The sequence below is a fragment of the Marmota flaviventris genome, chromosome 8 (genome assembly GCF_047511675.1).
Source record: "Marmota flaviventris isolate mMarFla1 chromosome 8, mMarFla1.hap1, whole genome shotgun sequence".
NCBI classification, from domain to species: Eukaryota; Metazoa; Chordata; class Mammalia; order Rodentia; family Sciuridae; genus Marmota; species Marmota flaviventris.
Genome location: NC_092505.1, coordinates 69,917,129 through 69,939,418, shown reverse-complemented (window position 1 = coordinate 69,939,418; position 22,290 = coordinate 69,917,129). Strand labels below are relative to the sequence as shown.

The following is a 22,290-nucleotide window of genomic DNA, read 5'->3' as shown; positions in this document are numbered from 1 at the left end:
TTACATTTCCTTATAAATGTTTATAATCCACTGTTGAATAGGTTTTCCTTATCGGTAGCAAGAATAATAACCATTAATATTTATTGAGTTATTATGAACTCTTTTCATGCCATATCTCATGTAATCCTCAAAAATAAAAAAATAAAAAAATAAAAAGAATATCCTTATTTGAAATATGGAAAAACTGAGGGGAAAAAATGTTCATGCCAGAAAGGTTCATTGCCTGTGCCAATGCCAGAGTCCCATCCTCTTAAGCCCACAAGGTCACATTGTGTGCAGGATCCTGCTCACAGCTTTTGGATTGCGACACATGGAAGAATTTGTGAGGGCTGTTTGAAGGCTGGAGCTGGAGCAACTTTAATCAACCAGATCATTCAAATGGTTATGTCGAGCCAGGTCAGGACGTTCCCTTTCCTCCATACTGCTGAGCTAATGACTAACGGATTACAGGCCGTTTTGTGATGAGCTTGGAGAGTTCACGGAGAATTCCAGGGATTTGTTGGGCAGTGGAACAGACAATAGGTTGGGGGCAGAAACCCGAAGCTTAGTTCTGGATCTGGCCCTAGCAAGCTGCATGGCCCTGGGAGAACCTATGTTCTTTAGACCCTTCAGCTCTGAAATGAGGAGCTTCAACTCCGCAGTCTCTAAGACAGGCACCATACTACGCCTCTCCTTGGCCCGTCCAAGATGGAAGCGCACAATGGCAGAGGCTTGTAAGAACCTTCAGGATGGCTCTCCAGTGGCTGCACATAAGAGTCTTATTGTTTGGTTCTTGTTCTATTCCCCTCTCCGTGACAGGAAGAATAATAAAAGCAATGGCACTATTGTGTGAAATACGTATTTTCTCATCCAGAAGAAAACTATGGCATACATAACAGCAAATCATTTGGAAGCTCAAAAAGTAATTAATTGTATAATTCATTGAACTTGATGGGAGAAGTGAATTATGATAAGGGAAAAAGGCTAAGGGTTAAAAGTAAAGATTTAAAAAGTTTTAAATTTCATTGGTGAAGGTAATTAGCTTAGAGAAAGAAAAACCTATTTTAAATGGATTTAAACAGGAAAGTCTAGGTGCAATAAAAAGGAGTTTTGTGCCCCCCAGCAGAGGGGGGGGAAAAAGCTGTCTTCATGAAAAACAAGGATTTTGAAATTAAAAAAAAAATTCTCATCAGTTGTCTTGTCAATTCTTTTGGGTAATTTCATGAGGCTTCTGTGAACTTTGAGCTTCCAAATCTTTACATGAGGGAAGAATGATGTAGTGTACATAAAAAAGGTTAACTTTTTAGTAGAAACCTCTTTTGCAGGATGTACCATGGCAGCCTGGGAGTGCTGGAGACTTTTGAAAGAGAGGCCAGAAGAAGTGGATTTGATACCCTGTTCTATTACTTGTTTCTAAGTGACCTTGGGCAAGTCCTGTTCTCTCTCAGGGGCTCAGTATCCTCCTATCTGCCTGAAGCTCTGGAATTGGACATATCTGAAGTGTTATTCAACATTTGCATTTCTAACCATAGAGCATAATAAAAAAAAAATCTGATAGTCAGTGGTTTATTGGCAACGAGTCATTAGGGTAAAATCCAGGAAATCTATTTTAAAAATGATATGTGCTGGGTATAATTAAAATGCTCATAGTTTAGGTCAAATAATTCTGCTAACGGAGTCAATTTTAGAATAGCCTGATATGCTCTTACCACTAAGAGGAAGTAAATACATATCTCCTTCCTCTTCTGTTTCCTGCTTTGCTCATGGGAGTGTGCAAATTTTTTTTGGCAACACAGAATGTTGAACACAAAAACCTGAGTCCCTTGAAGCAGTAGTCCTTTAGCATTTGGGGGTGTTCAACCCTTTCTCTGTCATTCAAAACTTCAGGTGGCTGGTGGCCACATGGAGGGGAAAAACATTCCGCTCCCCATTTCATTCTCGGAAGCAAATGACACAGGCACAGTTGTTGATCTTATTGTCTCACAATCTGGAGGCTAAATGTCTGAATCAACATGGCTGGTTTGTTGTAAGTCCTCTATCCTTAGTTTGTAGAGGACTGTCTTCTTCCTATCTCTCTTCCTCCATTGTCTTTCCTCTATACCTGTCTCTGTCCCCAAGTCTCACATTTTTATAAGATAACAGTCTTATTGGATTAGACATCCTAGTAACCTCATTTTATAAGATGATTTGATTCCCTCTGTAAACACCCGTTCTCAAAATCAAGTCACCTTCTTAGACACTGGGGATTCGGACTTCAACACATCTTTTTTTTGGGGGGGGGATGCAAGTCAAACTAAACCAATAATATAGCTCACAAAAGGGGGTTTCCTATTACTGTCTGTTGCCTGGAGTCAGTTCAGACAGTCATCACCTTCCTACATGCAAAGAAGAAAAGAATTTGCTCTGGGCATTTTGCTATGGCAGCAGGAAATTGCAGTAGCAAAGCATCTGAGAAAGCACCTGCACAATTCAGATGAGGCAGTAAGTACATTTTCTCCCAGCACCCCTGGCTAAGCTGCTCCTCCATGTTGGGGATACAGCATGATCAGCACAGCTACTGGGAGCCAAGTTAGAGCTCCAGCTGCAGACTGGGTGTGACACCTCAAGTGAGTAGCAGAAGCGCCTATCAAAAGGAAACACCTGCCACAGACAGTTTATTGAAGCTTGAGAAAATAAAGGTCGAGGGCTCTGGGCCGTGCCACCACCGTTCTCCACTATTATTCTGGGGCAGAATATACATATCGGTTCACAATGCCATGAAAGACACAGAGAAATCCAGGATGGTGAGCACTGTCTTACAGAGATAATAAGCCTCTGAAGTACTTCAAGGGAGCCAGGGGAGCTGGGATGGAGGGACAGTGAGTAAGCAGGACTAGGGACGTAGGAGGGGCTGGACCCAATGGTCTAGTGCCTTGTCTCAGTCTAGATATGTGACCTAAGACCTGCACACGTATGCATGTGCACGTGTGAGCATTTTACATGTGTGCACTGGTAGGTACATGTACGTGCCTATGTGTGTATGTGCACTGGTGACTGCATTGGAGAAGCACTAGGAAAGGGAGGGAAAAGAGAGTGTTAAAACTATGACAGGTTAATAAGCATCTGAAATATTTAATTACTACAGAACGTTCCAAGGCTTTGTCTACCGTCATCTTTTCCAAACTGCAGGTTATAGCTCAGGAGCCAGTAGTGAAATCAATTTAGTCATGCAGGGGTTTCTCACTTGAGGACGCTGGATGCTGCTCCCCCAAGAAGCTCAGGGGCAGGACTGTTTTCAATATAATTGTCTTCCTTTGTAATCCTATGGGTTTTGTTGTATGCATTTTAAAAAGTACTCCAAGAAGAGATCCATAGCTTTCACCACACTGGGTAGAAATGGCATATACAAAAAGAGAATAAAAATTCCTAGGTCAAAACTAGCATTATAAAAAGTTATTAAGGAAGAATAGGATTGAAATGAAATAAAATAATTTAGTCCTACATATAATGAGAGTAAATATTGTTTGTGAAACTTTTGTTTCAGGTACACAAATACTTATGTGTGTATAAATAAACATATGTATGTGTATAGAGAAAGTTTTCTGCACAAACATTTCTTTCTCTCTCTCTCTCTCTCTCTCTCTCTCTCTCTCTCTCTCTCTCTTTAACATACATTCATTTCTAATTGTAGAACATGTTCAAAAATATTTACTAGCCACTGATCTGCTACTAGATACTAGGGCAAAGACTAATCATTTTTAAAAATTATGAGTGAGGGACATGGTAAGCCATTCAAGTTGGGGAATGAAGGGTTCTGGGTTTATGCAGGCGTTTGCCTTTGTGCACTCAGAATAGACTCGTTCCGCCAGCTTCCAGGTGGATGGTGACCAGCTGGCTCTAACCACAGCCCATAACGGATGGCTATATCTTACTCTGCCTGGTTGGGGCCTGAGTTAATTGGAGTGTCTCAGAGACACATGTTAATTTCTGTGGCAACCAGGCTCCAGGAAGTGTAAGAGGCAGTGATCTTGCTTCCTGGGTGGTGAGGTCTCGGTTGTTATTGCAGGCAGGAAGTTTGTTCTTCCATGCAAAGACGACAATGCCAACTGAAGAAACAGAGAATGTCTCCCACTGAGGGTGATGGCAAAGGAAGAAAAGCAAAAGTGAAGAGGAGAGGGCAGAGAGGCACGATGGAGCAGGAAAAGAGGAGTGGGGTCAGAAGGAGAGGAAAACAGCAAGTGCGTAAGGCAAGAAGCTGGGCCAGCTAACTGTGGGTGTGGGGAGAAGCCATTGCACTAGTCTGTTAGACCCCTGCAGGATTCACAGCATCACGGATGGTGAAAACTAAAAGGATGGCGAGGTAGTTCAGCAGGAAAGAACAACAAAGATGAATCTTGGAAGGAGGCCATACTGCTATTAGAGTTGAATTGATCCAGGGAATGACTGCCCCTGTTAATGAACTGTTGCTAACTTACTAGTATATTTTAAATGAAACTCATATTTAATTTAGAAAATGTAAGCTTCACTTACAGCAGAAATTTTGCCTTCCTCATTTCCTAAATTAGCACTAATGCCATGGTAAGGGCATAATAAGTATTTATAAAGGTATGTGAATTGATCAGTTGGTAACAGGTATTCTAAATTACTTAAAATAATAATAATAAGGACAATGATAACTACATTAAAAATATAATGCTTAATAACTTAGAAATCAATTTAATGGATACTATGTCACTTAATCCTTCCACTGTTTCATCAAAAGTTACTATTATTCTTATTTCAAAGATGAGGACATTAGCTCAATGTCACTCAATAATAAGTATCTGGGATTTTAATCAATATTCTCTGATGCCAAAGCCAACATAGTACTTTTTCTCCTTAGGCATGTTGTACGTTTACTATAAATGATTTTGGGGTATATCCATAGTAGGTATGTCAGTCAGCTTTCTGGTACTATAACAAAATACCTGAGATAACCACCTTATAAAAGGAGAAGGTTTATTTTGGTTCATAATTTTGAATGTTTTAGTTCATAGTTGGTTGATCCTGTTTCTTTTGGGCCTGTGGTGAGGCAGCACCTCATGGTGGGGAATGTGGAGCAAAGCTGTTCACCTCAAGGTGCCTGAGAAGCAAAGGAGAAAGAGACCAGGTTCTCACAATTCCCTTCAAAGGCATGCCCCTAATGATCTAAAACCTTCCAATAGACCCCACCTCTAAAATTTTCCACTGCCCTCCAATTGTGCCATGGGCTAGAGATCAAGCCTCTATTTAGCACATGGGCCTTTGGGGAATCCTCCAGGTCTAAACTATAGGCATGTGTAACAGTTTAGATTCTCCAGGAAGCAGACACTCTGATGGAGTTTGGGGTATTTGAGGAAGAGAGGATCACACCTGTGAAAGATGAGGGGAGGGAAGACATGGGGCAGAGATGCTGATCTGGCACTTGTGTGAGGAGGTGGAAGGCAGCAGAATCAAGCTAAGAATACCTCAGACAGAAATGCAGAGCTAATGGAATCTTAGCCATTATAATGGGAGTTCCAGAGCAAAGACTGCCTGTAGATAAGCCCTGAATTGGGTAGAAATGGCCAGGCCCTGGGGCCCCCAGCATGCTCAACATCTGGGTCTGCCTATGAAGTTGAGTTGGACACTGCAGGAGCTGCTGCTGGAGGCTGACTGCACTTCTTCCTCTGAATGGCAAGGTCTTTCTTGAAGGGAGGGGCAGGCCCACCATGGCTGACATACCATCTATTAAATTTTCCTCAAGACATGACATTTTCTCTACAATTCCATCTTCAATACTCTAGTGGGATATTGTTTTACTTAGCATATTCTGATTTTCTAGTTAGTAAACGGCAGCCTGCATAGGGACTAAATGTCCCAGTTTAAAAATACAAAATTCCTACCTGCAGGGTTAAGAGAAGAGGAAGGATTACACTAGGCTGAGAAATTAAAATGTGATACGCTGGATCAGGTCAACTGCTGCAGAAACACAGGTGCTGCTCCTCCATTTTTCACAGCATAGTAGACTTGGCCGATTGATCACAACACTTTTCCTTATGAGTCATGTTGTCTGCCTCAAAATTATTCTCAACATAGTGATCCAGACAGCTACTACCCATCTATCAATGTTGGCGCCCAAGATGAAACCAATTCATCATCCCAGCACGAGGTAATAGGGGCAGATATAGGCCTTTGAGCAGGTTTGTGAGTGTGTGTATGTGTGCTCTCACACGTGTGTCTGAAGGATAGTAAGAGCATGAGTTTGGGGGAGATAAAATGGAAACGAACACTTGAACTTTTTCTTTTTTTTTAATCAATTAGGGAGTTATGTTTCCATTTAAAAAAAAGAAAAGCAAGAAGTCTGGACTCAGAACATCTTTTCCCTAGAAACAATATCATAAATGAGAATTGTGCATCAAAGTCAGCACCTAGATACTTCCTTATGCATACGTAAGTATCAGTGAAGATGCTTTAGGATCCTAACAAAAAACTCAGTATTCATTGACTTAATAAATAAGAGTATATTTCTTCTTCCATAAAAAGAAATTTGTAAGTGGGCAACTGTCCACATAGATTCAGGATTTTAACAACACATCCCTGTGATTCTGTTGCTGCTTTCTTCATAGCTGCAGAGTGACTTGGCTGCTAGAAGAATTAGGAGGTGGGGTGCCCCAATTCAGGAGGAAACAAAAATCTAAGAAGCCTCCCCCAGAAGACTTCTATGTACAGCTTATGGGCCAAAGTAGGATCCTATGACTGCCTAGTTAAAAAAAATATTAGGAAGGCACATACTTTATTTTAAAAATACAAAATTCTCTATGGTGGGTGGCAACAACAGGAAAAGGGCTGGGCTTGGCTTTTGGATAGATAACTGGTGGTAAATGGCATCAGACCAAAAATATAGAGCAATATATATATATATATATATATATATATATATATATATATAAATTTAAAGAGAGAGAGAGATAATTTTTTAATATTTATTTTTTAGTTTTCGGTGGACACAACAACTCTATTTTTTAAAATTTTTATATGGTGCTGAGGATCGAATCCAGCACCCCATGCATGCCAAGTGAGCACACTACCACTTGAGCCACATCCCCAGCCCAGCATTATATTTTATATGTTAAAATGATTCTCAGATGTTTTCAAGCATGGGTGGAAAATACCCTATGTTCACTCTTCAACTCATCCCAACTTTCCAATTAAAAAAGAACTTGATAAAAATAATGAGTGTTTTATGCATATTTGTTGGATGAGGGGGGATTCCATGTATGTGTGTTTTAGCAACATAAATTTCTATTTTGAATTCAATGGACCTGTGACTTAAAATCTAATCATTGGTTAATTATAAGTCAAAATACTATAAATACATTATTATTCACCATAGGATTAACTTAACCACTCACCACAAACTAAATGATAATTTTAAAATTAATGAATAATGAGTTATATTTAAAGGTAAGAATGGCAGCAATTGAAATCTCCAGCCCACTCATGATAGCAACACTCAAAATATATAGCATATTTACTAAAAATTATAGAAGTTCCAAGCTATTTCTTTTTCTCTGAGTGAGTCACATACCCAAATTAATGTGTTTTCATGCTATGCAATCTTAGTAAAATACAGAATTAAGTCCTTGTTAAGCTCTAATAATGTGTTAATTTTAGATCATGATATAATATTTTAGTAATCTTTAGTAAATGCTAGGTAGGCTACTAGAAAGTAGCTCTTCATCATATGCAAAAAAAAAAAAATAGAATCTAGGACATTGCCTGCCCTTTGCTTCTAAGAACTGAAAAGAGGAAGTTTGGGGATCAGCTTCTGGTCCATCCAAATTGTGAAGAATCATTATGAATTAGAAGAGAGCAATGATTTGAAGTCAGTGACCATGACTGAATTTTCATTCCACCTTTGACTGCTTGGGGATAAATCTCCTAAGCTCCTCATAGCTCAGCTTCCTCATCAGAGGAGAGGAGGGACTAGAATAGAAACTCCCCTACTTACAATCAGGGTGTGAGTCTTGATTGTGAGTCTATGTGTGGGAAATTCCAAAGTCACTAAGCTTGTACTGCTCTTGAACTCATTGAACCTGATGTGGTTAATAATTCTTGGGAAAACTCCTTCTCAAATGCATTTCCAGAAATGGGAGTATGAATCAGTTTCTCAAGACTTTTGCTTACGGGTGGCGTCCTTGTTAATACATGTTCTGTACAATGTGTATCTAAGTGGTAGAATAATGTTTGGCATATAACAAAGCACAGAAACTCTGTTTTGTAAGTAAGTGTATAACATTTCCTCCTAAACCATTCTCAATTGTGTCTACTGGAAGTTAGTGGAGGCAGGTAAGTGCCCTCCTTAAGGATATCCCAAGACACTTTTCTGACACTTGTCCTTCCATGGAATTAACACAAAGCTCTTGCCCATGCATAGTTGTACATCCATGAAAGTCTCCCATTGTGTCCCTCTTTCAATCTCATTTCATTTTCTTGCTCATACTGTCCATCAGTGCAGGCACAGCACTTTTATGTTATATGATTTACTCTTTGCTCTTCAGAATCATTTTCACTCTTAAATAATTCATTCTACATTCATAGGAAACATTCCTCCTTTTTTCATCACTTTTAATTTGAAAAAAGTATCTTTGATTCCATTGGTAATTACTCAACAAAGACTTTTAACACTTGAACTTACTGAACCTGATGTGGTTAATAATTCTTGGAAAAACTCCTTCTTCAAATAAATCTTCACAGCCCCATTGAAATGCATCGATTTTCAACAGTGTAGTTTTTAGAGTTCAAAATGCAGACAACCCAATACCATCACTGGTAGTGCATTCTTATAGAGCTTTGGTCTATTTGTGACCATTCAGAGGTTGGAGATTGGTAAGCAGAGAGCATCTAACTTATTTTCTGCACAATTTGTTGTTGGGATAAAGTCAAGGTCCTCTGTAAATTGCAAAATGTTATCAGGGTTTTGTTATCATTTCCATAAAACATTTCTACTATTCCAAGTTAGGGCACAAGGAAGAGATCTTTGTCTCACAGCAAAAGTGGCAATCTAAGTTGAATCTCCCCTTCATTGCAAATATGAGCACTTGTCCATGTACACACATACATGTGTATGCACACATATACTACTACAGGAGAGAGAGAGGGATCCTGGCTCACAGAGTTTTGGCATCTCTCACAGCAGGAAGGGAAGTGGAGGCAGGATTCCTGGTTACTGGTAACTTGTGATCGCTCATCATTTCTGCAGGAAGATACCTCCTGATATTTGCTTTATAGAGGGCACCTTTCTAGTCAATCACTTGACAAGAGCTCTGAATTGGATTCAAAAAGGGCACAGGTTGGAATTAGGGTTAGAGGTTTTATTACATCTGTGTAATTACACTGTGGTGAATTTTAGTTGAAAGCTTTCTAGATAATAAATGGGAAATTCATTTTCTGGTGTTGCTGAAACGCTAGAGGGAATGAAGAAGTGTAGGTGCTGGCACATGTTCATGTCCAACAATGGGGTGGCCAACTTTTAGGGCTGAATGACACGCTTATAACCAATGTACACACAAGGAGAGGGTCATAGATATGACCTATAGGATGGTAGAGAGTGAATGTTCCAGTCAAACTTGTCTTGACACACAACTACCTTAGCCAGAGCATCAGATTTTATCAAGACATTTTCCTCTTACACTTCACTTTCACTATGGAGAAGCCAAGTTGAGGCACTTTCCCTGATGAGTTTGAGTTGGAAGGACTAGCTCCAGAGTTGAGGATGCTTTAGGCAAACCATCATGTAGGTGAAGTCATTGCCTGGTTTCATTGTCTGTCTTTACTCCCAGGAACCCCAAATCTCTGCAGACATAAAATCCTTCATAGATGTGGCTCCTTCCTCTTAAAAAAAAAAAAAAAAAAAAAAAAGCCTTGGGTTTAATCTCTCTCTTGCTGACATCTAAAATTTAACAATTCTAATATGGATCTCAGCTTGTGGACATTAATCTATGCTAATACACCCAGAGTTCTTATGATCTAAAAGGGTTAGTCTTCTGGGTGAGTGGTAAGTGTTTTGCATTTTAACAATGATAAATAAATGCCTTGCTTCAAAAGAATGACCTGATAGGACTGTTAAAAATACCACTTCCTCCAGGAAGTTTCTCCTGCCTCTCTTCACCCTCACAGGACAGAGTTTTCTGGTAAGGCTCCTCAGTGTTCTTTTCCTGTCATAGCATCTGGCACCCATCATTGTGATCCCTTGTTTAGTTGTCTGCTGTTCTGACTCAACTGTACTCTCTGCGTGGGTGGCAACCAGGTCTCTCACAGAACACTCGGAGGACCTCAATAAATATTGCTCATTGAAGGATTCAAGAACAATCCTGAAGATTTCAGGAACTATGGGAAAAGCTATGGGGTGAGGGAAAAGAAGGCATTGCTGAAGGCCAGATGGCTTTTGCTGATACCTCCTACTTATTTTCTAAGCCTAGAATGTCCTGCCGAGAAACCTCCAAAAATACCACTTGAAGATAACAGATGTCAATACCCCTTGAAGTGCTTTAGAAGCCCACTCAGCACTGGATGTTAATGGTTCAGGAGAATAGCCTTGGTCTGCTATAGTCACAGGTACCTTCATAGGCAGCAATTGCATAGGAAGTATCATGACATCCGTGTTTTAATGAGTGGGGATTCATTGTTCAAGTTGAAGCCTATACAGAAATAACTACTTTCACCAAAAGGAGCAGAGCATTAAATAAAACAAAATTACAATCTCCTCATTTCCACAGTGATGGCAAAATGTTCAGATAGAAAGAGAAAGGCTTCAGGGAAACTGAAATAAGAAAGACAAGTATTTCAATTGTATCCCAAGTAAATAGTGGCTAGATTTTAGCTCAGTGTACTAGAGGGCATGAAAACTTCCTTAGCAACACAGTGATAAGGGCTCTTAAAATAAAGTGAAATTGGAGGAAATGAATGAGAAAACACTGTGAACAGGAGTGGCGAAGAAGAACTTAGCCTCTCAGCGTTTGCCGGGACCCCTGAGCTGAATTAACATGAGAACGGAAGGAAGGTTTATCCTTGATCTTAGGTTGTTCTATTAACCTCCCCATGTGAGTCTCCTTGAGTTCTTGGTGAGTTTACAGCAGAGCTGCACTGTATATAGCATATTGCTCAGCAATGTAACTGTGGCCAAGGCAACTCTGTAGCTACTCTAAGTGCTTCTCTGTGATATGGTGCTCAGTTGATTTTAATTCCTACTTTCCCCTCTTTCTTTTCAGTTTTTTAAAATTTTTCTTCTCTCTCTCTTTATGATACTTCATAAAGAACCACTCTAGATGCTGCTTAGACAAACACAGAAGGACAAGTTAGATATTAAGTGGCCACAGCCCAGTAAAAGCATTTAACTTCTGCAGCTCTATTTCAATCTCAATTCTGTGCATCTTATATAACACACACATATACAGGATATCATTTGATTTCCTCGGACGGCTCTACTCTATAATAATTTTATTCCTAGTTTTTGGATTAGTAAACAAATTCAGGTTAGCTAAGTTGTTTCACTAATGATAAATGAATAGAATATGGAAGATTACATTTGAATTTAAATAGTCTGGCTCCAAAGTCTGTATTCTTTTCCATGAATATCTTGGGTGAAAATAATTTAAAAATAGGTTTAAAAAATCAATGTGATTATTGTTTGGTTTAGATAATGATATAACAATTTCATTCATTATGGAGTGCATTTTTTCACTTTGAATGAGAACATTGCTTTTAAAACTACAAGATACAATTGAGGACCCAGAAGCTATTCATGCACAGCTTTTATGATCCAACAGTTTTGTGGTTTTCTTTCATTCCATTGATCTGGATCAGTGGACACAATGACTGTGTTCCTGGCATAGAGATCTCAGCCATGGTAGATGCTCCGGAATTGAGGTCTAAGTCTTCAAGGCTGTGGTGGATTCCTCCAGCATCCTACACACTTTTATGTCCTTTCATAGTCTACCTGTCCAGGTGACTGGAATGCTCAGATGCCAATTCAGACTTTTTCCACTCCTACCTCTCCATCTTTGATTTACATTAGGACCTGAGGCAGAAGCAGAATGCTGATATATTTTAATTGGCTTCTATGCCAAATTGCAATGTTTCTATTTGCAACTCTGAGAATTGATGGGGACAATAAGTAGATGTGGAATTTATATGTGTGAACACCATGTAGTACTTTAGGCTTCACTCAAAGGGAAGATATATAAGACATTATGTTTAGAAATTGTTTAGGAGCAGCAAATGGAGAGAAGCAACATTTTGCTTTAAAAAAAAAACAAAAAACATCTCAACCCCTTCATTACATGCAACACACAATTTAACAGGTGTGTGATTTATTCATTTATTCACAGCCTCGTGGACCAACCATTCCATCACAGCACTATTGTCTATGAAGCAAAACACATTTACAACAAACTGTACCAGCTTCTTAGAGACTGAATTAGCCAATCTCCAGAAATCCCTTGCTTCCAGTCGAGAAAAAGGTTAATCATTGCCAAAATGGTGAACATAAAAAATTAAATATTACCTCAGTGCAGTATTTTCCATCCTTGAATTTCTAGGGCAGTGATAAGTCATCTATAAGTGCTTGATATCAAAGGAGAATAAATGAGTCTGTGTATTATTTCCATTGTCAAAATACAATAATGTCTTCATATGTGACTAGAATAAGTGGCCCTCTTGGGAAAAGTGCTGTGGCCCTTCCTTTTCCTGCTTAATCATCTCTGTTCTTGGGAGGAAGACAGTTTTTCTGACTAATGAGAATGGGACACATCACTTTATTAGACAAAGTTAAGCGTTGACAAGTCATTGATTTTTTTTTTTTTCCTCTTGGTATCTCAGACCCAATTGCTCCAAGGAGCTAAACATGCCCGTCTGGAGTCTCCATGTGGTCAGCTTGTCACTGACAGATCCAACTGAGTCTCTTGTTCTTGTTTCTCTATTTGTAGGTGGTTAACAAGTCATAGTCCAGTGGGTCCCAAGGTATAGACAAAGCAGGGAGGAAGGAAATTCAGCTGTATTTCCTGTATGGTTTAGCAAAGAGCTCTAAGCTCTCTGGCCCATTACATAAAGCTGATATTGGGCTTGGAATGCGCAGTGTTATCCAATCCAGCTTGATCACTGGTAAAGCTGATACTGTGTTTTGATCCTCTGCTTTCTGGCTTTGCCAAGTTCTTAGCTGTGTGGAATTGGAAGGTGAGCATGGGATGAGTGATTTTTTTTTATCCTGCCCTCAAACTCCAACAGAAACCAAGGGATCCCGAAGACAGGCAGGGCAGCAAGGAGATGGAAATGGGGGACAGAATACTGCAAATGCAGATATTTATCTATGGGTGTGTGTGTGTGGAAAGATACCTACTTTTCAGTTTCTGCCTCCTTTAATACATTACATTGTCCTAATTAAGGAAATAAAAAAGCTACATTTGAAAATGACCCTTAAGGCTCCAATGCTGTTGGCACTGTGGGAAAAAATGCAATCAATAAATAAACAGACAATGCCAGCCTGAAGACATTTCAGAACAACATTTCTACTCAAGGGAAGGAAAAAAAAAAAAGCTAGAGGCAGATTTAATCTTTTTAAAAAAAATATTTCTCAAGATCCTCGTTAAGTTTAAGGTAATATTATTTCTTCATTTAAACAAACATTGCACAGTTGCCTTTGACTGATAATGGCCTAGGCTAGAGATCACTCGATATTCAACCTGTGACTGTTTTAGCATTGGGGCTGAACCAAAAAAAAAATCATGAGCAATGAAATGATTTTCACTTACCAAGACAAATTCACTTTTTTGCTTTCTTCAGCAATTCATCAATCTAATGGGGAAAATAAAAGCTATCATAATAATGAGAATAGACTTTTAGGAGCGTGAGCCAATATCAATACTTTATTTAATAATGTAAATTCTATTGCTATATATATTTGGTCTCAATCCAAACTTGGTTTTAATTAAGTTTTCTTGCCATTGCACATTGCACACACATTCTCCTTTCCTCTATCTCCACATACACCCATACCCACACCCCCACACACCCACACCCACACCCACACCCACACACTACTCATAACAAAGACAGCATATTTGACCAGCTCCTATTGTCACTGGACAACATTAACGATGACAGCACTATTACCAGCATGATCATCTACATATCAATAAACATTTTTAGAACATTCTGAATGTGGCTTTCAGTTGGATTTTGAATGATCTAAATACTTGCCTGATTCATTTCATCCTAAAATAATAAAAGTAATTGAGAATAGCAGACACCATATGCTTTTAAAGATAACATAATAATACAATGTAAAATATCAAATTTTCATACTGCCACTTTTTAAAATGTATTTCTAAACTAATACATAAAAACATAAAAATTTTCATATTAATGGGGTGCCATGTAATGTTTACATGCATGTATATATTATATAATGTTTAAATTAGTTTAAACATATTTATCAGTTTAAATATTTACCATTTGTGAAAAATTTCAAAATCCTTTCTTTTAGCTTTTTGAAATGTATAAACATGCTATTGTTACCTATATAGTCACCCTACAGTGCAAATAGCACATCATAACTTCTTGTTCTTATGTAACCTAGTATCCATTGTTCAAACTTTTCCTCTCTCCTTGTCCCCACTCTCCCTGACCTCGAGTAACCACCATTCTAGCCTCAATTTTTATGGATCAACTTTTTTAGAATCTAGATGTGAGTGAGTTATATGAATCTTGTCTTTCTGTGCCTGGCTTATTTCACTGAATATAATCATCTCCAATTCCATCCATGTTGTCACAAATGACAGGATTTCATTCTTTTTTTGGCTGAATAGTATTCCATTGTATAAATAATAAAAGTAATTGAGAATACTTTTATTATTATGTACCACAGTTTCTTTGTTCATTAATCAGTTGATGGACACTTAGGTTATTTTCATTTCTTGGCTATTGTGAAAAGTACTGAAATGAATTTAGGAGTGCAGATATCTCCTTGACAAACTTATTCCATTTCCTTTGGATATATACTCAGTAGTGGGATTGCTAGATCATATGGTAGTTCTATTTTTATTTTCATTTTTTGAGGTAGGCCACTTCTACATGTTTGAACTGGTAGAAGAACAAAAAATTTTCATATATATATATATATATATATATATATATATATATATATATATATAATTTTTAGCTATTTCTAGGGTAGATAATTCTGAATAACAGGCATATGTGGATTTAAGAGTATTATGAAATTCTCTGTTTTCTCTAATCCTGTCCACCTACCTTTAGTAGAATACTCTGGGCACCCAATCTGTTAGAGATAATTCTCCAGTCTCTATATCTATAGTTTCTGATCTGCTAATAACCTATTTCCAATTTGTTCCTTTTCTGTTTTAGTCTCTATATCCTCTATACCTTGGACCAGGTCATTGACATGGGCTTCTTCAAGAACTCTTGACATCTCTCTTTCTGGCTGCCTTAGGAGGGATAGCCAATCTTGCAGGCTCTGGATGTGCCTGCTGACCTAGTTTCTCTGGTGGGTAGATTTGGAAAGTTCAGATTAAGGCATCACTTGATTGTTCTTCATCCTTTTTTATCTAGACATGAAGTACTAGGTTTGCTCAGGCCTTAGCCCCTGTTATGCTCTAAAAGGAGGGACGTCCAAACTTATTGAATAAGTAGGGTGGTGATTATTAGATATTGAGAACCATGCTAAAAGTTTTTAATGAATCATGCCAGTTAATCACCCTGCTAGCATTGTAAGGTAAGAAATATTATTGTTTCTGTTTTTTAGAGAGGAAAAATTTGGTTTAGAATATTTGAGCAATTTCTTCATGGTTGCACTGCTAGGAAGAGACAGAACTGGGCTTTCAATTTGGATGGCTTCACTTTGGGACCCCTGTTCTGAACCAGTGCCCTGTATTGCCATTGATTCGTGTGGTGATCTCGAGGTAATCTCATGCACACTTACTAGTTCAGCTGCCACCAAAGCATTGATGTCATAAATTTCAGTTTTCTACCCAAAGTCTGGATTTAAATGTCTCAGAAACACTTCAAACTAAACACATCCAAAAGTGTACTCAAGTATCCCCCCCTCCATTCATAGTTCTCTTAAGTGTTCCCTCCCTTAGTGAAGAAAACCATCTTCCATTTGATGGTATGAGCCAAACCAATAGGCATCATTGCTGGATCATCCCTCTCCTTCAATTTTGTGTTCAATCTATATTCAGTTGTGTCACTGATGCCTCTGAAACGTGTTTCAAGTAGTCCTTTTTTCTCTGTCTCCCCAGCCCATCCTTGTCCAAGTCACCGTTATCTCTTATTCAGGCTAATGCCATAGACCCCTGGGATAGTCAGGGTTCTCTAGAAAAACAGAACTGATAGATTAGGTTAAGATTTAGGGAGTTATTCATAGGGATTATCTCATAAAATAATGGAGGCTAAGTCCCATGATCTGCTATCTGCAACTGGAGGCCTGGGATAGTCAGTGGCACAAAGACCCAAGAAATCTCTGAAGGCATTAGAACCAAGATCACCTGGGTTTGAGGGCAGGAAAAGATGGATCTCCCAGCTCAAGAGAATTTACTTTTCCTCTGCTTTTTTTTTTTCTTTCTTCTTTTGGGTCTCTTCATGGATTGAACTGTATCATGTCTACTTTCATTGGTCAGGATGGTTTTCTTCACTCACTCTACCAATCCAAATGTTAATCTTCTGAAAACATCCTCACAGACACACTCAGAAATTATGTTTTATACCAGGAATCTGGTATAAATTTAAAAGTATTATGAAATTAACCATCAAACCCCACCGATCTCACCTCCAGCCTTAGTCCTTTTCATTTGCTTTTTATAATGAAGTCTCAGAGATCTTTGCAAAATGTAAATCTGAACATACAAAGTCCTGCTTCAGTCCTTTAAAGATTCTCATTGAAAAATTAAAAAAAAAATAAAGATTCTCATTGTTTTTTGAGAACAATGTACTTAGCATAGGGACCTGCAAAGTCTGGCCTCTGTCTGGAGCTCCAGACCCATCTGGGTCCCCTTTCCCTTGCTCTCTGCACTCAAGCACACATATCTTTTGTTTGAAGGTCTTTACCCCAGGGTAGGGCCTTTGGACATGTTATTTCTGCTGTTATCTGAAATGGCTCCAACCCTGGAGTTAGGTTAACTTTTACTCATTCTTCTGTTCTTAGATCACATTGCAATTTTACCTAGACACCTTCCCTGGCCCCCCCTCTCAGTCTAGGTCAAGTTCTTCTATCATATACCATTACAATACCAGGAGCCTTTCTGTTATAAGACAGTGTAGTTTGCAATTAGGCTGCTGTGTATGTGATTATTCACTTAATTACTTTCTTTCCCAGTGAATTATGAACACTGGAAAGGCAGGGGACCAGGTCTGTTTTTGCTGAACATTGTATTTCCTTCAGGACTTTGATAAAAATTCAAATAACAGATTAAATGGCAAAAACTAAATCTCTTTTGGGTGATAGGCCATGCTAAATTTTAAGGAGGTTAATTTTTTTTCTATTTTAAAGTCTCACTCTTCTACCGTGAACTTTTAAACCCACCCTAAATAGCTCATCATAGAATAACACTGAATATCTCCTTGTAAAAATCCTCTTAATTTTCTCAGAGGGATATGACAAAAGGGTGTGATCTGGCCTTTGTCATTTCTGAGTCTTGAATGCTGGTGCCAGGCAGTGTGTGGCGGGGAAAACCAGCGGCTCTGGGATGCTGGCTGCTGATACCTTTCCACCATGTTTTCTGTGCCTGCCCTGCGTCTCTATCTTCTCAGGCTCTCAATTACCTGCCTCCATGGACTTACTTGGTCTGGGCAAACCTCAGACTGTCTTTTTTCTTCACCGTTGGATTTTGTGTCTCTCCGGCTTTGGCTGGAGTGGGAAGTCAGAGGTCTGTGCAGACGAAAGGGTGGTGGTGGTGATACTGATGGTTGGCTAATTTCTGAACCCTGGTGGAGAGGTATTTGCAAAGATCTGACCTGAAATCCAAACTGCCTAGAGAAAAGAACAGGAAGTAATAAATCGTGCATAGAAAGACGAGATGCTAGTAAAAAACACTATTTTCAGTGTGTATTGGGGAAATTATTAAATGCCAGACCTACCAGTTCTCATTCTCTGATACTGGCCTAGAAGTCTGCATTTTAATGCAGTCCCACAACTTTGATGCTTGTGGTACCTGTATTATAGATTGGCATAGAGATTGCTTTAGTCAAAGCAGTTTTAACCTTCATTCTCAAAACAAAGAGAAACAAAAATTAAAATCCAAAATGCCTTCCTCTATTCTCATCTCTACTGACTTACTTGACTCAACACACACACACGTGCCATTGTATGTATGGGTTGATTTTCCGATTCCTTCCATTAAGGTGTATTAATGGGTATCATTATGTTTTTTTGTTAAGATGCATAGAGGAGCAGTTAACTCTTTTTCCTTGTGAATCTCAGGAACATCTGTTCACTAACACCTGGTGTTCTCTGTAACAGGTGTAGGCTAGATTTAGCAATGGCAAAAAAAATCATATGATGTCAGTCCAGATCACAATTTGCAGCCTGTCACTCCTGCCAAATGGGTCAGTGGAGATGGAAACCACAATTTGAGCAGATGCATGCTAATAATTTAGGGAAGTGTCACAATTTAAGAATAAAAAATATGAAAGGGGAGAGGCAGTTGTGAATTGTCCAGGAACTTCAGTTTTTCCCCTTCTTTTATAAGTTCTTGTCCCTCCCTTACTCACCCCCAAAGAATTAGCTATTTCAAAAGATTTTATAAAGATGAAAATTAGAAAGTTGTTAAACACAGTTGTTTAAATGGAGGAGACACCCAGAGTTGGAAGGACTTAGATTGCCTGGATCAAACTCTTCATTAAGTAGATGAGGAAATGGAGGTCCAGGGACATGCTGAGAGAGGAGATAGACTGTACTGTCTTTTATTAAGTCTGAATCCCAGAGCAGAGCTGGAGTCCAAGTGTCAGGTGTAGTCATTACTCTTTTCACACTGCCACAACACAGTCGCTTAAAGAGTTCTCGGCAAGAGAAACGACCAATGATATTGTTTCTATTACAGTGGAAGTTGTTTGACATGGGACACCGTAACTTATCTGTGCTGCTCTCCACTGTAACCTCAGCATGTAAAATAGTGCTAGTTATATGTTGAACACTTGATAAGTCTTAAGAAGACCTGGCCGCTGCTTCTTTGGTGCTTCTGAGAACCTTGAATTGTCTGTGAATTCTCTCTCTTTCTGATGGGATATCCTTGCCAAGAGTCCACAAGGAGAGGTGCACTGGGTTGAACAGTGTGTCCCTCCAAAATTTCTGTCTACTCAGAATTTATGAATGTGATCTTCTTTGGAATTAGCTTCTTTGATGGATAATGTAATCAAGTTAAAATAAGGTCAGACTGGAATGGATGGACCCAGTATCCAACAATGGTATCTTTACAAGGAGGCTAGATGAAGGCACAGACACAGGGAGGTGGCCCTCTGAGTCAGAGGCAGAGGTTGGACGAGTGCAGCTGCAAGCCAGGAATGTGGAGGACTGCTGCAAACTATCAGAGCCTAGGTTGTGTCAAGGAAAGATCCTTCCCTAGAGCTTCCGAAGGAGCATGGTCCTCTTGACGAACTTGATTTTGAACTCTATCTTCTAGAACTATGAGGGGGGAAAGCATCTATTATTTTAAGAAACACAGATTCTGGTACTTTGTTACATGCAACTGTAGGATACCAATGCAAGGGGAGAGGCCTTAAAACTACATGGAGGGGAGATAGAGAGTTTTTGCATTCCTGGGTACCCCTTAACCATTACTAATGAGTAAGGGAGTTTATGTCTATTTCAGCCTATGGTTAGTCCTTTAGATGACTCTAGTCCCAGCTGCTGTCTGATTACAACCACATGAGAAACCCCAAGTAAGACAGAGCTTCAGACATGTGAGTGTCCTTCAGACATGTGAGATGTCTTAGACATTAGAGCCCAGTTCAGCCCCCATGAGTGCAGTACCAGCTGTCATCATGTGAAGTAGAAGAACCACTCAGCTGATCCCACTCAGCCTACTGAATTGGGAGAAACCCTAAATGATTGTTCTAACCAATACATGTACCAGTTCTTTGCACTGCAATAGAGCACCAAAATATTTGGGTTCTCCAAAATCAGACTCTGAGATGAGAAAAAGTGACATATTAGGACATATTCTCAGGAAAACTAGAAGTAGCATAGGGAGGTGGGACAATGAAATGATAAAAACCAAGTGAGGATGTGGTATCAACCCCAAGGCCCATGAAGAGTGAGTTGGACTGAATCCTGCAGGGAGCTTTACAGACAGTACAAGTTGTGACCCAGCCTTCTCCCAAAAGTTCAAGGCATTGGAGTATGTCAACTCTCTTACCCATTAGTTATGATTCAGGTTTACCCCAGGAATGTTAAAACTCTTAGTCACCTCTGGTTCTTTGGGGAATAAGCACAAGAGATTTGGGCAGCCAGAAGGAAGTCCTATGACAAGGAGATGTAGGTGCCAGCCTGGGAGTGGAGGCACACCAGAGGCAGTGTGTGTGGAAATGGTAAGGTTGGGTGACCCATTTGTCCTGCTTTTCCTGAGATGGTCATATTTAAAACAGAAAGTTCTACAGCACACTGTTCTGAGAAAATAGAACTAGTTGTTGGTCACTCTAGGAAGGAATTCCAGGGGACTTGGGCAGAGCCTGATAGCGTCTGCTACAATGGATGACTGAATATCTCCAAACAGAAGTGGGTCTGTAGGAGACCAGGGGTGCTGGAGGGCAACAAGTAGCCAAGCACCCTTTTAATAAGAGCCTGTGAGCTGTAGCAGGTATAAGTGATTTCACAGTGTTTCAAGCACTGCAGAAGGGCTGAGGATGATCAGATGGGGAAACGTCTTCAAGATTGTTAAATAGAGGTGTGGGTGAGGGAAGAGGAGCACAGAGCACACTGATGTGACCAGATCTGGGCTGCAAGTACAAAACTGAACAATGGGCACATAGACACAGCCCTGTCCTCAGCGGAGGACATCAAGGGAGCCAGAGACTGGGAGTTAGAGGAAGAATGGGGGACAGCAAATGATGAGTTTATTGTTAGGATCTTTTAAAAAAGAATTTCTGGGTTTTAGAATGATCACTTTTAAATATTTTCTGAAAGAAAGGGGTCCATGGATGAACGTGGATGTAAAATGTAGTCCTGGATGCTGGTGGTTTTAGGAAGAGGAAATCAAGTCCTAGCCACTTTAATTTTAAGTAGAGAAGCTTTCACTTAAATTAAGGTTTATGTAACAGGATGGAAATAGGAGTTGTTATCAGGAGTCAGAACTCTTCAGTGAGAGTGGGTAAAGGCAATGGGTGAGTTTCATTAAGGGATCTAGATTAATGTATGGTTTGAGGACGGCAAACATGAATTTATTCATTTAACCTCAGAATATTAGATGAAAGGGGGTTTTGAAATCAGGAAATAAATTCCTATAGGATAAACAAAATGAATGCTGTTTTATTTAAATTCCACATGTAAATATATGGAAAAGGCTCTGCTAACAGGGCATAATACTTAATCTAAATAGATAAAGAGGATCAAGACAAATTTGGATAAATTAGTGAAAATACATATTGGATTAATAAAGAAAGGTGTTTACTATTTACCCATTTCCCCCCTTTATTTGTATTTTATTTGGCTTAAACATTTTAAAAATATGAAAGTTCATATGTGCAAACCAACTGTTATGGGTGCATCTTTCCAAAGATCTTAAAAATGCATATACAATAAATCAGGAATAAGTTCCTGGAAGGCTGGGAACTTGGTCTGTTTCTTCTTTGCCGTCATATCCCCAGAAGGGTTATAGTTCCTGGGATGTAGAAGGGGTCCAATAAGAATACGGGAAATGACTGAAATATTCACCCTCAGTTCTTAAATCCAATAGTAGCATCCTACATACACTCCAGTGTGCACATATTGTTTTATTGACTTACCAATATATCTTTATTGATGTACAAATATCTTGCTTATCCTTTTTAAGAGCTAAATTATATTCCATTATAGGGTGTACATGATCTGTTTAACCAATTTCATATTAATGAACACTTAGTTTGTACCTAAGTATTTGTGATTATAAAAATCATTACAATGAATAATCTTGTGTGATTGTTGCATTTGTAAAATGATGTTTCCAGAAGCCCAGAGTCAGTGTTAAGAAGCCCTCTCACAAACATTTCAGGTAATGGTGACAGGACTCTGGATCAGATGAATCACGGATCTACTCAGCATGATGCTTCTCATGGTGGTTTCAGTGG

General features: G+C 39.1%; 1 long non-coding RNA gene across 1 annotated transcript in view; it reads left to right on the top strand.

The window, feature by feature from the left end:
- The first annotated feature begins 4,045 nt into the window (after window positions 1-4,045).
- The window catches only part of LOC114099004 (uncharacterized), a 35,591-nt gene continuing 17,346 nt past the window's right edge, over window positions 4,046-22,290 (top strand). The window contains exon 1 of the long non-coding RNA XR_003583822.2: window positions 4,046-4,196. This is a non-coding gene — a long non-coding RNA (uncharacterized lncRNA). The remainder of the gene's footprint in view (window positions 4,197-22,290) is intronic.